This window comes from Antechinus flavipes, chromosome 4 (genome assembly GCF_016432865.1).
Source record: "Antechinus flavipes isolate AdamAnt ecotype Samford, QLD, Australia chromosome 4, AdamAnt_v2, whole genome shotgun sequence".
Classification (NCBI taxonomy): Eukaryota; Metazoa; Chordata; class Mammalia; order Dasyuromorphia; family Dasyuridae; genus Antechinus; species Antechinus flavipes.
Window position 1 is genome coordinate 429371576 of NC_067401.1, and position 16140 is coordinate 429387715.

Genomic DNA, 16140 nt, shown 5'->3' on the forward strand with positions numbered 1-16140 from the left:
AGAAAACCAAGATTTAAGTCCTATATCTAACAATCTAGTTGTATCACCATGGACAATTCACTAAATTTTGTAGCATCCTAAGCAACCCCTAAAACTGCCATTTCCCATTTAATAAATGATCAAAGATATAAATAGGGCTTTAAATTTTCAGAGGGCTATCAATAGCCACATGAAAAAAAAATACTCAAAATCACTAATAATTAGAGAAATGTAAATTGAAATAACTCTAAGGTACCATCTCATACCTATCAGATTGCCTAAGATGACAAGAAGAGGTAAATTAACAGGAAAGAAAAAGCAAAGGCCATGGGAATGTATTGCTAGTAATGCTGTTAATTGGTTCAATTATTCTGGAAAGCAATTTGGGAACTCTACCCCCCCCCCCCAAAAAAAAAAAAAAAAAAAAAAAACTAAATTGTGCATATCCTTCGACCCAGCAAAACTGTATCTAGGGTTATACCCAAAGAGACCAAGAAGGAAAAAGATTCCTAAGTACAAATATATTTAGACCAGTTGTTTTTGTGATGGCAAAGAACTTGAAAATGAAAGGGATGCCTATAAGTAGGGAATGGCTAAACAAGTTACAATACAAGAAGGTAATGGAATATTGCTGTGCTTTGAGAAATGGAGAGAATGGTTCCCAAAAACCTGGGAAGACTTGTAATGGATGTTAAGTGAAGTAAAAAAGAATTAGGAGAACAATTTCTAAACTAACAGAAAATTTTATAGATTATAAACCCTGAAAGACTGAGTAATTCATAAGCACAGTCAACAATCTCAATTGCATTAGACTCAGGATGAAACATCTCTTCCCTTTCAGATTTCTATCTGGCAAAACTGAAGTACAATCTGAAGCGCATCTTTTGTTCTTTCTTCCTGAGGAGATGGACTAATATGGAAACTTGTTTCATGTGACTATATATATCTGTAATGGATTTTGTTTTCTTTTTTTTTCTCAATAGGTGGAGAAGTAGAAGGAGAGAGGAAGAAAATTTGGAACTGAAAACAAAATTGAATTAAAAAAAAAAAAAAGACTGAGTTACAGACTCACTATCAATCCACACAATATTGCAAGTTGTTTCTATGACATTTCCTGTTCATCATGACGTCACAGATTTGCTCACCCAAGAAAGCCTGTTTAAACGCAGTTTATACCATAATATACAGGTGATATTTTGCTTCATTTTGTTGGAGCCCCTCTTTATGTTTTGTCTTCCTCCATTAGAATGTAAGTTTCCTGGGGGCAAGGAACGGGTTGTTTTCTATTTGTGTTCCCAGTGCTTAGCACAGTGCCTGCATATAGTGCTTAATAAAATTTTTATATAGCTACAATAACAATCTGCTCAAAGCCCTTGGGAACAGGGGAATATGAAGGAAAGAAATAGCAAAGTAAGGGAGTTTCATCCAAGGTGATAAGAAATAAGGATTTTGTGTGTTCTGAGATTGTTATGGTAGTTGTAAAGGCATAATTGGAAGACTAAAACACTAAACAATTTGACTGTGGTGATACAATTAATCAGGTTAATACTCCAAATAACATGATCAAACTGTTCTTATAAATACAAAAAATAGATGGGGTAACACAAAATTGCAAAATGGTCTTACTCAAAACTATCATGTTGATCAAGCTCAACACTAAAAACAGCAGATGAAATTGTGCTCCTTCCTTTCAAGGTGCCACAAGAAGGCAAGACACATCAGAACAAATCATAAAACACCAGTACCACACCTGCTGAAATTGCTTTGGTGCAAACAGCCTTGACTTAAAACCAGGCTAACTAAAATGAATGTAAAATTAAATATATGAATGTTTTTATGTGATTAAACACCCCAACATAAAAAAACTGGAAACATCAGTTCAGTTATAACCAAAGACTTTATTTTGTTTTGTTTTTTTTTCTCAATAGGTGGAGAAGTAGAAGGAGAGAGGAAGAAAATTTGGAACTGAAAACAAAATTGAATTAAAAAAAAAAAAAAGACTGAGTTACAGACTCACTATCAATCCACACAATATTGCAAGTTGTTTCTATGACATTTCCTGTTCATCATGACGTCACAGATTTGCTCACCCAAGAAAGCCTGTTTAAACGCAGTTTATACCATAATATACAGGTGATATTTTGCTTCATTTTGTTGGAGCCCCTCTTTATGTTTTGTCTTCCTCCATTAGAATGTAAGTTTCCTGGGGGCAAGGAACGGGTTGTTTTCTATTTGTGTTCCCAGTGCTTAGCACAGTGCCTGCATATAGTGCTTAATAAAATTTTTATATAGCTACAATAACAATCTGCTCAAAGCCCTTGGGAACAGGGGAATATGAAGGAAAGAAATAGCAAAGTAAGGGAGTTTCATCCAAGGTGATAAGAAATAAGGATTTTGTGTGTTCTGAGATTGTTATGGTAGTTGTAAAGGCATAATTGGAAGACTAAAACACTAAACAATTTGACTGTGGTGATACAATTAATCAGGTTAATACTCCAAATAACATGATCAAACTGTTCTTATAAATACAAAAAATAGATGGGGTAACACAAAATTGCAAAATGGTCTTACTCAAAACTATCATGTTGATCAAGCTCAACACTAAAAACAGCAGATGAAATTGTGCTCCTTCCTTTCAAGGTGCCACAAGAAGGCAAGACACATCAGAACAAATCATAAAACACCAGTACCACACCTGCTGAAATTGCTTTGGTGCAAACAGCCTTGACTTAAAACCAGGCTAACTAAAATGAATGTAAAATTAAATATATGAATGTTTTTATGTGATTAAACACCCCAACATAAAAAAACTGGAAACATCAGTTCAGTTATAACCAAAGACTTTATTTTGTTTTGTTTTTTTGTCAGCAAAAGACAGCTTCTTATTGCCCTATATTGATCTGTAACACATTGTATAAGGAAGACATAACTTCATTCCTAAATCCAGATTGGATTATGAAAACAAATCTAGGTGTTATTAAAAAAAAAAAAAAAAAAGGTTTGTTTTTTTTTTAAGTTTCGCAATCTGAAAGCACTGAAAAATTTACACTTAACACAAAGTATAAGTATTACCTAAATAATGCCGGTAAATAATGCTGATGTTTCTGATAACTTTGAAGACAGAACATAAAATGGAATTTCAAAAAAAGCATTTTCTGAGTCATCATATTCCAACAGATAAAGCAATATGTCAAAACAAATTAATTTTAAAAATTTAGATCTGCCTTGATGAACCACTCTCCTAAACATAAATGATGATATATGAAAAAAGTTTCAGAAGCTGCCCACAATTTTATATGTTGACAAAGTGATGAAGAGGTGCCACATCATGAAAGTAAGGTGGAACTTTCTAGGAAGAGTCCTATGGACTGAAATCAAATCCCATCATGGCAAAAGTAGCTTGAAAAGTCTCTCAAGATCAACAGAAATATAGTGGGAGGTTTTACCAATATCCAATCAATACAAGTAGTAGAAAACACATTGCTTGATTAAAGAGCACCAGAAAAAAAAACTTTCAGAAGGGAATCCAGAAAGCCAAAGCATATTAGAAATGCCTTTACTTAACAAGTAATAATGGAAGCCAAAAGGTAAAGCTAATACAATTTGTCAAAGAAGGCAAAAGAAACAATTTAACAGCAATTTAAAAAAATCAGTTTGAAAGGCAATACATTATTAAAAATAAATAGGCCAAAATCCCTGAAGATGTCAAAAAATTCTGGTCCACATGACTGCAAAAAGTCCAATATAACAAAAACACAGATAAGTCAAACGTGAAAAAGATTTTTCCATCAATCTAATGAATGACAGAAGAGTTATGTCAAATGAGGGGGCAGAAACTCTACTTTCTTTGTAAAACTAGAAAACACTGCATGTGATTAAATTCCATAAGTATCATTTTAAATGCTTCATATTGATTCATGAATCACTAGCTCCCTAGAACAATAGACATTACATATTTATTACCCAAAGATAAAAACCCCTCCCAAACATTGCAAAGTTATGAATTTGTGTACTTACGTGTAGCATTTACATCTGGTGTGTCTCTAAAATCTATAAGCAGTCTTAAGAACATAATATACTAACCAAAAAGCAAAAGGGATGCCTCAGGGAGAAAAAAAGCAACTATATATTCATTGTCCTAACAGTTACACTGCTTTTATTAATTAGTGTAACACTTCTAATTCTAACCATACTTGTTGTTCACATGGAAAATCACTTTGTGTTTAAAACAACCCACCAACAAAATGTCACCAGCAACTGATACAGAACATGCCATCTTTCATATTTAAGCTTGCTATTCTGCTTACCCTTAAATCTATCACCAATCCTGAGCAGAAGAGCCTAGCATGGCTTTCAAGTCAAAGAAGCAGCCATATCAAAACACATGAGTGACATCAAATTATATATTTCAACTAAAAATCACATTAAAGTTTACTTCATCTTATGAAAATCTGTTCAGTCATATAAAAATAACATCTGGACTCATAAAGTTCTTAATGTGTTCCAAGGAAGAAGATAACTGAAGGCTGTGAGCTTGAATGCTGAGGTTAAACTGAATCAATGGAAATAACTTTAAATGCCTAAGTCTTTTCTAAGCAGAAGACATGAAACATAAGACAGATCAGATCAAGGAGGAAACTTGGGCAGTACATGTTAAGAGGCTAACGTCACAATGTAATGGGAAGAACAAATTAAACACCTATGTAATTGCCCGTCTTACCATATTCTTTTTGTTAGGGTAAAAGAGATGACAATGGATCTAAAGTGCATTCAAACAAAACACTGAACAATGCTAATAAAACACAGGGCTCATAACATTCAAGAAAAGACATTTCCTTGTTAAAAAAAGAAAGAGATTAAAAGACTTCCTCAGAGCACATCACAAGCAAGTTAAACATTTTGGAACAAACAGAACTTACTTTACAAAGCCAAGTTAAAAGTTAACAAGAATGTATAAGACAACTGGACTTAAATGTGAAAGAAAGTTGTAGATTATTATAGAGACCTTAAGAAACCACAAAGATCCAAGCATGAAATCAAAACATCCAAATGAACTCTACCAAATATATGTCAATTTAAAAAAAAAAAAAAAAAAAGTCTAACAAATGGCAGTCATGCAGATTTGTTTAAAAAAATAGTTTCTGACAACAATTAAAGATCAAGCTATTACTACCAAATATTACAGAAAAGTTCCCCATAAGGAATCAAAACTTACTGCATAATACAGGTTCTGCAATGATTCTGAATGTACAGAAAAATATAGTATCTACCGAACATCTATAAGTCATTCTTAGGTGGCTAGAATTACGTTAACAGAATTTCACTACCTCTTATTAACTAACAAATAACAAATCCTAGTACTAAAATTATAAACTTTGAAATATCCTTGAAAATTCAGAAAATAATGGGACCAAAGCATCTTTATAAGTTTGATCTGTCCACAACTGGGCCGGACATACCACTGATCCATAAAAATTTAAGAAAGGCATTTTGAAGTAGATGTCACCATACAGAATATTCGATTTGCAAACTATATAGAGTCAAAAACTTTCAAACTATATAGACTTAGAGGGATTAATTAAATCACATAAGGAAAAAATATGAGATGATATTCCTCATCCTCTTTACTTGGCACTTATATTCCTTTTCAGTAAGTACACAGTAGCTTATATCCCCAATTCAATTACCAAAAAAGTCATTTTTAGGTACTTTCAGAACATTACCTCAATCTCATCTGATTTCCAAAAACAGTGCTATTATTATCCACATTTTACAGATGGAGAAACTAAGGGTAGTTACAAGGCTAAATGACTTACTCAATGTCATACAGCTATTTCACATCTGAGTCAAAATTCATTTAGATTTTCCTAACTACAAGTCTAGTCTTCCACTGATATTTTTAAAATACTGCATTAACAAAAGTCTTTAAAGAAGTAAAAAAAAAAAAAAAAAAAGAAGTATTGGACAGTACCCATAGATCATATCAGCCTATGCTAAAATATCCATCCCAATATCAATGAATAATTAATATTAGCTAGCTGTTTATTTTTGTATCAACACCTTCTTTAAAATTGCTAATATAATTAGAAATACAAAAAGGCCAATTACCCAAATATCAGTTTTTCAAATGATTGAGGGGCTGATCTGATTTCCCTATACACCAAAGAAGCAAAAAAAAAAAAAAAAAATTAGGAATGGCCCTATTTTTCCATTTAATCCTTTGATCATAAAAACAAAATATTCAATATCCCTAAAATAAACACTTTCTGGACTATTAAATTTGCATTTAAGACAGAGTGAAAATATAATTTTGAAAGAAATCCAGATGATAGCCCCAAATCTTTAATACTGCCAGTTAGTGTTTATCAGCATTAGTCTAACAAACTGTTTAAAGGTATTACATAGGTATAATTAAGAACTACTATGGCCCCTAGAAATAAACTGTACTTGTTCACTTACATTCCAAATAAAATATTTATTAGATTAAAATAAAAAACTCCTTGTTTAGTCTAAAACTGTTCTGTTTCAAAGTAGGACTAACATTTAAATATCAGACTAATTTAATATTTTTACACTCTATCTTTCCTCCCAAAAAAGGAGTCTATATTACCAAAAAAAAATTTGTAATAAAGGTTTCTAATTTTTTTCACATTTTTATTATTCAGCACTGAACAGTAACCTTACACTAAGAAGATACAGAATCTCTGGACCCTTCTGTGTACATGGAGCCCAAGGGCCATGTGTTTGACGCCATGTATTAGACAACAGAAATTATGAAAAAACATAACAGACACAAACAAAATGAAGCTATCTAGCAGCACAACAATTTCAAAGTAATAACACTCATATGCTGCACAAAAATCAAGGAGAGGAAAAAAATGGCAATTAGTTATGAAGTTTTAATAACTAATCAACATTATTCATAATTGGGAGGGAGAGGCGAATAACGGTAAACATACCAGTAAAAACAAGAAAGGAAGGATCTCAAATCTAGTCCATACACCTAGTAAAAATCAATCAATCAACAAGCATTTCCTTATCTTTACTGTATATCATGCCTAAAGAAGCAAAACATCAGTATTTACAAGCTGCAAATTAGTTTTTGTGAGATAATAAAGCCAACCTTGATTTTCTGTTATGAAGAAAAAAAGCCTGTAATATTTAAATCCAAATGCAATTAGAAAGAATATTGTGTTATTAATTCAAACAAATAGCGTCTGTTAGGGAATAGATTTTTTTATCTCTTCCTCTGTTCTATCCCTTTTTTCTCTAGTAATACTAAATAGAAGTTAAAAAAGAAAACAATGAGTTAAGCACTGGAAAAGCAGAAATGACACATAGTCCATAAACTGAATAAAGCAGCTCTAGAAGAATGAACTTTGGTACCAACAGGTGGTAATAAGAGAGACATGTGGAGATTATCTATTCTTTCAGAAAAGTGAGTATCTAAAGCAGTTAGTAGAGACAAAGTATGACTAAAAAGTGATGAGACTGGTCCTTTCAAAAGCATGAGAATTTATACATCCAAGAGAGTTCTTTGTCAAAAGAATCCTTTTATAAAGCTGTTTATTCCAATAATGCTATACTGTTTCTCAATGTACTTCTGGAACTCTTCTTTTGAAATTGCCTTCACGGGCCAGTTTCCTAACAAAAACCAATCTCCAGAACCATAATTTCATCTTATTTTAGCCAAAAGATTCCAAATAACATTTAAATGTTTCCAAAAATCAAAAGTTTGGTACCATCAAAAATGTACTATGTTACACGTGAAGCTCTGAAGACAATGAGTAAGATAATAAAAACATTTAAAAACCTGTCATATTAAGGAGTCAATTTCATATATGTTTTAATTCCCTCTTAAAAGCCTTTCTAAATCATTTGAGACAAAAAAGTGGCACTTTATTCAAACCCAAATGTTTGAGACCTATCATATACACTATGGTACTAGTCCATAGTTCTTGTCTCTATGCTGATGATTCTTAGATCTGTCTTTTCTGCCCAATTGTCTCTTTTGATTTCCAATTGCCTTTCAGACATCTCAAAGTAGATGTCCAATAGAAATCTTAACCTAGATGTGTCCTCTGTGGTTTTAGCTTGGCCACATGTCCTGGGCAGGCCTCTTCTCACTTGACACAGCCACCATTCTAGGGCAGGCCCTCTCCAATTTAGACCTGCTTTGGGTCTGCCTGCCTCACGTCTCTAGCCACTCCAATTTATGCTCCATTCAGCCACTAACCTAAAGTGCAAGGCTGATGATGTCACCTTTCCTATTCAATATGCGCCAGTGGCTTCTTCTTGCCTCTAGGATAAAATATAAAATGCTGTTTGACATTCAAAGCCATTCTTACCATGGAAGCCCCTCCCTACTATTCTCTAATCCTTGGATCTTCTGGATGTTCCACAAATAAGACCCTCCATATCTAGGCTCCATGCATTCTTTCTGGAGATCTCCAAGGCCTAGAATGGTCTAGCTCCCCTTCCCCAATTTCTGACCTCTCTGGTTTCCTTTAAGTCCCAAATAAATCCTACCTTCCCCAATTCTTAATTCCAGTATCTTTTCTCTGTAATCATTTCCTATATATCCTATACATATAGTTTGTTTTGTATATTTGTTTGCATGCATCCCACTAGATTATAAACTCCTTGACTGTCTATTGCCTTTTTTAGTGTTCAGCATAATCCCCATTCCATCTACCACCCAGGCCCACCTAGGAGGCCTTAAAACCTGTTTATTGATTGAATACTTGATTGCCTTTAAAGATCATACATAAAAATACATGTGCAAGGAATATCAATTCGATATTGACTATATCAAAGCTAAATTGATTATATTTAGCTCAGACCAAGTACTATATATTTAATCAGAGAAAAATGTTCAGAAGTTTTTATTCAAGGAGGTGGCGAGTCCCGAGTCCAATCTTGAGAAATGATTCAACATTTACTAAGCTACTACTAAGTAAGGTACATTATTGGGCACTAAGAATAAAAAGGGAAAAACAGTCTCTATTTACATGGAGATAAATTCTCTTGGAATGGCATAAACAACATTTACATACACAAGTAAATAAATACAAACTAACTTAAAGTGGGAGAGAACAGTAGCAACAGAGGCTTCATGGAAGGGCTGGCAGAGGAAATAACACCTGAACAATTCCAGGAAGAGGACAATTCAAAGAAGCCACAAAGAAGTGGCAGAGAAGGTTCAATGCATGAAGGGATAGGAGCTGAAATGGAATGTTGAGATCAGAGAACAGCTAAACAGTCCAGTTGGCTAGTCAATCAATCAAGAAACATTTTTCTTTAAATTCCTACTATGTGTTGAGCACTGGAAATACATACAAACACAAAGATAGTCCAGTCCCTTCCCTCAAGGAGCTTATAATCTAATGAGAGAAAACAACAGATAAAAGAAAGCTAAGGTGAACAAGAAGAAAGTGGCTTGGAGGCATTGTAGAGAAGCCAAAAACGTCCAAAAAATAAGTTTAGCCAAGGAAGAAATGAGATGCCAGACATTAGTCCTATCCATCAGAAGGGATGGCTAGTGATGACCCCAAGGAGAATGAGAGCTGGAAGACCTTAAGTGTGGGGCTGGGATTATGGGTTCCTGTGCAGGACAACTCAGCCAGAGCTTCCCCTCACCCAGATCATTCCAGTGATGCTGTGGAAGATTAAATGCAGCAAAAGAAACATTGGGAGGAGGACCTTGTGAGAAGGAATGAGGTAAGGAAGTGGAATGGGGAATCTAGTGAGGCAGAGTAGAGGTCAGAAGTGAGACATTGAGTTCAACCTAGACAGAGGAAGGAAGACATTAAATGGGGGAGAAAACAGAGTAGCTGGGCAGTCAGGTGGCACCATAGGTGCCAGGCCTAGGGTCAGGCTGACAACTCTGGCCACCAACACCAGCCCAGTGATCCTGGAGGAGGCCCTAAATCCCATCTTTCTGAGTTTCCTCATCTGTAAAATGAGCAAGAAAGAAATGGCAAACCATTTTACTGTCTTTGCCAAGAAGCATCAAGAATTGGACATGACTGAAAAAGGACTAAACAATAACAGAGGGAAGCACAGAATAATAGAACTGGTATTACACTAAGAAATCATAGGAGGTAAGAAGAATAACTAGAATATGGCCAAATTAATATTTACTAAGAAAAAAAAAAAGCTATGGAAGTCAGAGATTTTAGTAATGGTAATGGTATTTTGTATGGTATGGTAATATGGTAAATATGGTAAAGCACAGAACTGAAGGCCATTTAAATTTTTTCTTTCTTTTAAGTGTTAGAATGACTATAATACAAGACTGCCACCCATAGAATAGAGCTCTGAAGCACAGAAATAAAAGGTGCTACCAAGGGCGACACAGCCAGAAGGCCAGGACCTCTCTCACATTAGGAGAAAGTGAAGAAAGCCATCAGCACTGCAGACAGACTCCTCATGGACAAACTTGTAGGAGGAAATGGGAAAAAAAAAAAAAACATAACAACAAAATATTTCCTGTAGGGGATAAGAAGACACAGACTGAACTGGTGAAGAGAATTTCTCAATCGATCCTATATCCACTGAGAATATGTGAATGTAATTATACAGGAAATAAGCAAACTCATCCCTCATATTCATCCCATCATCTACCACCCTAATTTAGTCGGCAAATATTTACTGAGTACCTACCATGGTTTAGATTTTCCACACCAAAGAATAACTCATGTCTGAATTATTATAGTAGCCTCCTCTCTGACCTCCTGCAGACAGTCTTTTCTAGTTGCAATATACCCTCCACACCAAAGTAACCTTCCTTAATATCACCTTTATCACATCACTCTTCTATTCAAAAGTCTCTAGTAGCTTCCCCAGAATTGACAAGATCAAATTTAGCATTCAAGTAATCAATTACTCTCCATGACTACCTACTCTCCCATTACTTGTCAACCCAAACAAGTCAGACATATCCCCAACATATGCTATGCTCATGTCTAAATCTATCTAACACTTGGCTCATGTCTTTTTTCTTTGCTCACAACTGCAATGACCATCTCTGTCCTCCATGGTTCAGTTGTCAACTCAAACCTCCCTAAAGCAGCAGTTGGTGAAAAGAGCACTAGTCAGGGAATCAAGAGATCATTTTCCAATACCTACATAACCCTGGGCATATTGCTTAATCCTATAGGGTCTCAGTTTACCCCTTTATAAAGACTACCAGTGGTTCTCAAAGAGTATACCTGGATATATACAATCTGAATTTCTATGGGGTCTGCCACCTTACATGTTCACTCTGCCAGGATTTCTCACAATGAAAAATGCTGAGGCAGTAAGGACAATAAGGGAAAAAAAATCTGAAAACTACTCGACTGTGTCACCTCTAAGATCCCTTCAGTACAACTCGACAATACTCCAAGCTTTTCCAATTGCAACTTCGTCTAATTTAATGAAATGAGGGATACATTTTGCTATTTTATTATATGCTATCTTTTGAATATTCTAGATGTGTAGGTCTTGATTTGTCAATGAGAAAATAACCTTTTATTTCTTGGATATCCCAACAGAGACAGATATAATCCACAGTAGTTACTCAACACATACTCAAAATTTAAATCCTGAAAAGAGGCAAAGGTGAGCTATAAAAACAAAATTCTGATAACATAACTTCTATAGGTTTAATCCTTTTAATCCTCTATAGGATTAAGAAAGAAATTATGTTTTTCATTGAGAAATTGTAGTGTTAACAATAAAAAAAGCAAGCAATAAAGTAACTGGATTATTTCACACTTTATGTTGATAGAATACTTTCCCTTGGGTACTCCATAAACAAAAATTAGTCAAAATCTAGTCCTTCATGAACTAGTACAATTGAACACAAGTGAAGCCAAGTTTTTAATAATCAAAAATAAACCCTAGACATAATGCTTATTTTCAAGTCATACGTATGTTTTTTTTGTTTTCTTCACTATTTAAGGGAAACAACTTTGATTATGTATAAAGAAAATTATTTTACTTTTGTATTTTTGTACACAACAATTCAAATTCCAACATAAGTATCAAGAATCTTTTATAGAGAATTAAGACAGGTGAACTAGAAAATTTTTTAATGTTTTTGCCTTCAAATTTCAAGATTTCCAATCTTTGTATATCTGAGTGGGACAGGCAGAGAAATAGATGCTTTTACATAGGAATCTTCAGAATGTATCTTCAACTAAAAAAAATACAGTTTAGAAATGTCTTTTAAATTGAGGTGTTCTTTTTAATCTGGATTTCTAGGTTTTCCTTAAGAGATAATCCTGATTAACTTGTAAATTTGTAGAATTCTGATCATTACATTTATAGCTGGCAAAACTTAGGAAACACTGAAAACTTTATTATTTTCTTGCAGAAAATAAAAGGAGCAAGATGTAGTAGTCACTGACCGTATCAGGAAGAGCTCTTGTTTCCAAAGCTCAGTAAACTACCCAGCTATCAAATGAAAATAGAAAGAACTTCTTGAGCCATATACATTTTTAGTAGAGAGCTTCATTGTGAAATTCAATTTATAGAACTAAATTCTAAACATAAATTAAAGAGGATTATTAAAGCAAGCAATGGCTCTACTTTACCCATACCATTCATTGTCTGTTTTTCTTAGAATTCTTGATGAAAAATGTGCAAGTTTGGATCACGATCAGAAATTCTTCAATTCAGAACAAAACCACTGTGCTTCTAAACAGTATTGCAAAGCTATAAAATTATGCAATGATCTTCTGGAAAAAAAAATGACAAAAATGTACATAATTAGCAAAAAAATCTGGACTAGTTTAAAAGAAATAAACTGTTATTTCCTATTGCTCGTAACCGTTCCTAACAAGGTATGAAGGAGTATCTTGAGATAATAATTCATCAGATAGAGTGCTACAAGTGAGAAATAAAGTTAGAGTAAAATGAGATTATGCAGACAATACAGAGAAAGACAAGGAAAAGGGAAATTCTGTCTCTAAGAGATGTTAGTTCTATCCTAGAATCAAGATATAATATGTATCAGAAATATGTTAGAAATATCACTTTAGAGAATAGCATAAGGATGGGTTAAAAATTCTGTTAAGCTTCCTATATAAGGAATAAGTATTAAGGAAGAATTAAGAAAAAAGGGGAGAAATAACTAATTATATATGCTATGCCAAGCTTTTTTTTTTTTTTTTTTTTTTTTTGAGGCATTTCATAGATTTTTACTATAGTAAAATAAAGCAGGATCCAATGGTTTATTTTGTTTTTTAAAATCTCACAGGTGACCAAAAGAGGGCATACTTCCTCTGTTTTCTTTTAAAATAACCCACCTTCTGAGCAATACTCCTTTCAATTTTTCAAAACTCAAACCTTAATTCTACTATGAAAAAATGCATCCCAGGAAAATAGGGGGCTCCACAGTGAACAGGTTCATTATTTTTATTGAACTTGTAATCCTTGTACAAACTCTTCAAGTGAAATAAAGTTACTGCTCTTTAAATGAAAATTAATGAGTCATAGTATTTTTTAAAATAATTTTAATGCATCCTAGGAAAAGATACTTTTAATTTTTTTAAGTGACCAGTGAAAATAATTTTACATTTAATAGAATAAAGCAATCACTACTTTTTTTCCTGTTGCATTCAAAGCACAAAGGAATAAGAAGAAATCCACGAAAACATGAACATAAAACTAGAAATGCTATTTAGAAAAATGACAGTTTCTCACTGGCTAGCTGGTTTATAAACAGAGATGATACCCTATTAGGAAACATAATTCTAGTAATTCAAGAAAGTTGATTGTCTAAACTTGTTTACAGAACAAAGTAAAGGTAATAAACTCAAAGATGATGTATTTGTGTTTTTAGTAGAGGCAGTAGGACTGAGATAGTGGACTGGAGCTAGACTTAGAGGGGTGGCAGAAAATATCATCCAGTCACTGACTTAGCTACATGATAATGACAATTCACTTCCAAGTTAGAGTCTAAATTTCTTCTTTGGTCAAAGAAGAGATCATGAAACACCCCAACAAGGTTAAAATTCTAAATTCTAACCCAATGTTATAGTTGCTAGGGAAAAATAAATCCAAGTCTTTTAATTTTTAATAAGACCATCTTCCCAATTTACAGAAGGAAAAGTCTTAGAAAAGTCATCTAATGAAGCATTCAAACTTCCAATTTCATACTAACTTGTTGAACTTTTTGATGACACTATAAATACACTTAAGTTATCTGAGTATCCTGCGAGGTAATAAATCTGAATGAAATCCATCTAACAAATAACCTAAGTCTACAATCATCTAGTTCTGATCTCACATCAATTACAACTCAGTAAAATCAAAATGTGCAATGGTATACCACAGTATGAGAAATTTGTATTATTCTTTTCTTAAATATAATAAGCTGACATTAACTGTTTTAAAAGGGCCGCAAGACAATAGTTTCCAGATTCTTTCAACAACTTGATGAAAAGAGACAAAAATATATTTTGGCTGTAAGACCCTTTAAAAAATCAAATAATTTAGATTGTTACTATATTATATTCGAGATCTAAATTCACAGAGATCCTACAGGTGGGAAAGCATAGTGTTTTCCTGAAAGCTATAGGAAGTAGCCTCAGAGATACAGGAGAAAGTCGATAGGCCAGTTTGAGCTGTACTTCATTTTGGCCTCCAGCCTTCCCCAACCCCCACCCTACCTCCACCCCAGGGCAATGTTTACAAGTGACTGGGAATTAACAGAGAAACTGTCACCTATCTACAGGAACTATCCAGGACACCCAATGATCACTTCAAACTAACGAAGAAAAACTCCAAGTTATCAACATTTCAGACAATCTTTAGGGACAATGTTATGTTAACAAAAAACATTTTGTAAATTTCTAATCCAAACAAGGGGGATTGAGTCCAGGCTGTTAACAAGAATTGGGGAGGGAGGGGGGAGAATCCACTCATTTTAAAAATCAAGGGAGATTGATATATTTAAATCTACTTTAAATAAAAGCATTTTCAATTTAATAAAAATGTATAGCACTAACTTTCAGGATCACTGTTCTTGCAGAGGTCTAAAAGCAAAATGGTATACTTCATTAGTTTAGGAACATAATCTGTTTAAAACAATCCTTTGAAAAGGGTGGGTTTAGATCTGGGACTTTTATATTAACACAATTTTTGTATTTGATAATTTAGGGAAATCTACTTCCACAAAACCATGGAAAGAGTCATATTTCAGCTCTGCCATACAAAAATACAAGACCAAAATTTAACAATTCTTCCTTTTTCATATTAGTCTGTGGAGTAAAATTTTGTTTCTAAAATGTGATATACATTTTTATCATCTCGGATAAAATATCTACAGTCTCAGTAGTGGTTAAATTGCAGCTATAAAGGAAATTGTCCTGAGATAAATGGTTTCCCTATGAGAAGGTTTCACTGCTACACTTCACCTCAGGCCAATAAATCAAATTAACTGCACCTTGTCCTCTGCCCAATGACATCATCAGCTTGACCATATCTTGGGAAGCGGATACAAAAACATATACTATTTAAGGAATTAAATCATATTACTGCTTTTTGTCCATCCAAAATCATCCTGCTAGTCTTTGAAGTAGTTATTCACCCGAACATTCTCATTAAAGCAACAGACATATTTCTTTTTATGTAGCATTCAGAATTTGTCTTTACCAGGAGCAAAATAGAAAAAAAAAAAAGTGAACAGGTTATTTGAAAATTGAATTGCTTTAAGTCAATCAAATCAGGAATTTTGTTACAAATTAAGGACACATACTTTGATGCTTACTGCCAGGAGCTAAATGTAAAGCCTCTTGATATGTTTCCATGCTGTTGTAAGACATCAAAAACAAAAACAAGGTCTATTTTCCTCCAAAAATAAATGGATGGTCACTAATGAGAAACTCTATCATTTTGTCCTATTACTAAAGCTACAAAGCAAAATGAAAATGAAAATTTACCTGGGAAGAAATCTAAATCAAAGTAACTATTACTTCCAAAAACTGTTATTTTTTTTTTAAAATAACACCATTATTTAAAATCTTGATTGAAACAATTCTGACCATTTTGGAAGAGGAAGAGAATAGCAAAGTTCTAGCAGACTAGGAGGTAAAATGTGTATGTGTGTGTTTCCCTAAATTTTTACCCAATTGGTATAACATTTTCAAGTATCTCCTACATTGAAGTATC

At 33.5% G+C, this 16140-nt stretch overlaps 1 protein-coding gene across 1 annotated transcript in view; it reads right to left on the bottom strand.

Annotated features, from left to right (window-relative positions):
* The window catches only part of POU2F1 (POU class 2 homeobox 1), a 233722-nt gene that overhangs the window by 215379 nt on the left and 2203 nt on the right, over positions 1–16140 (bottom strand). The window lies entirely within an intron of this gene.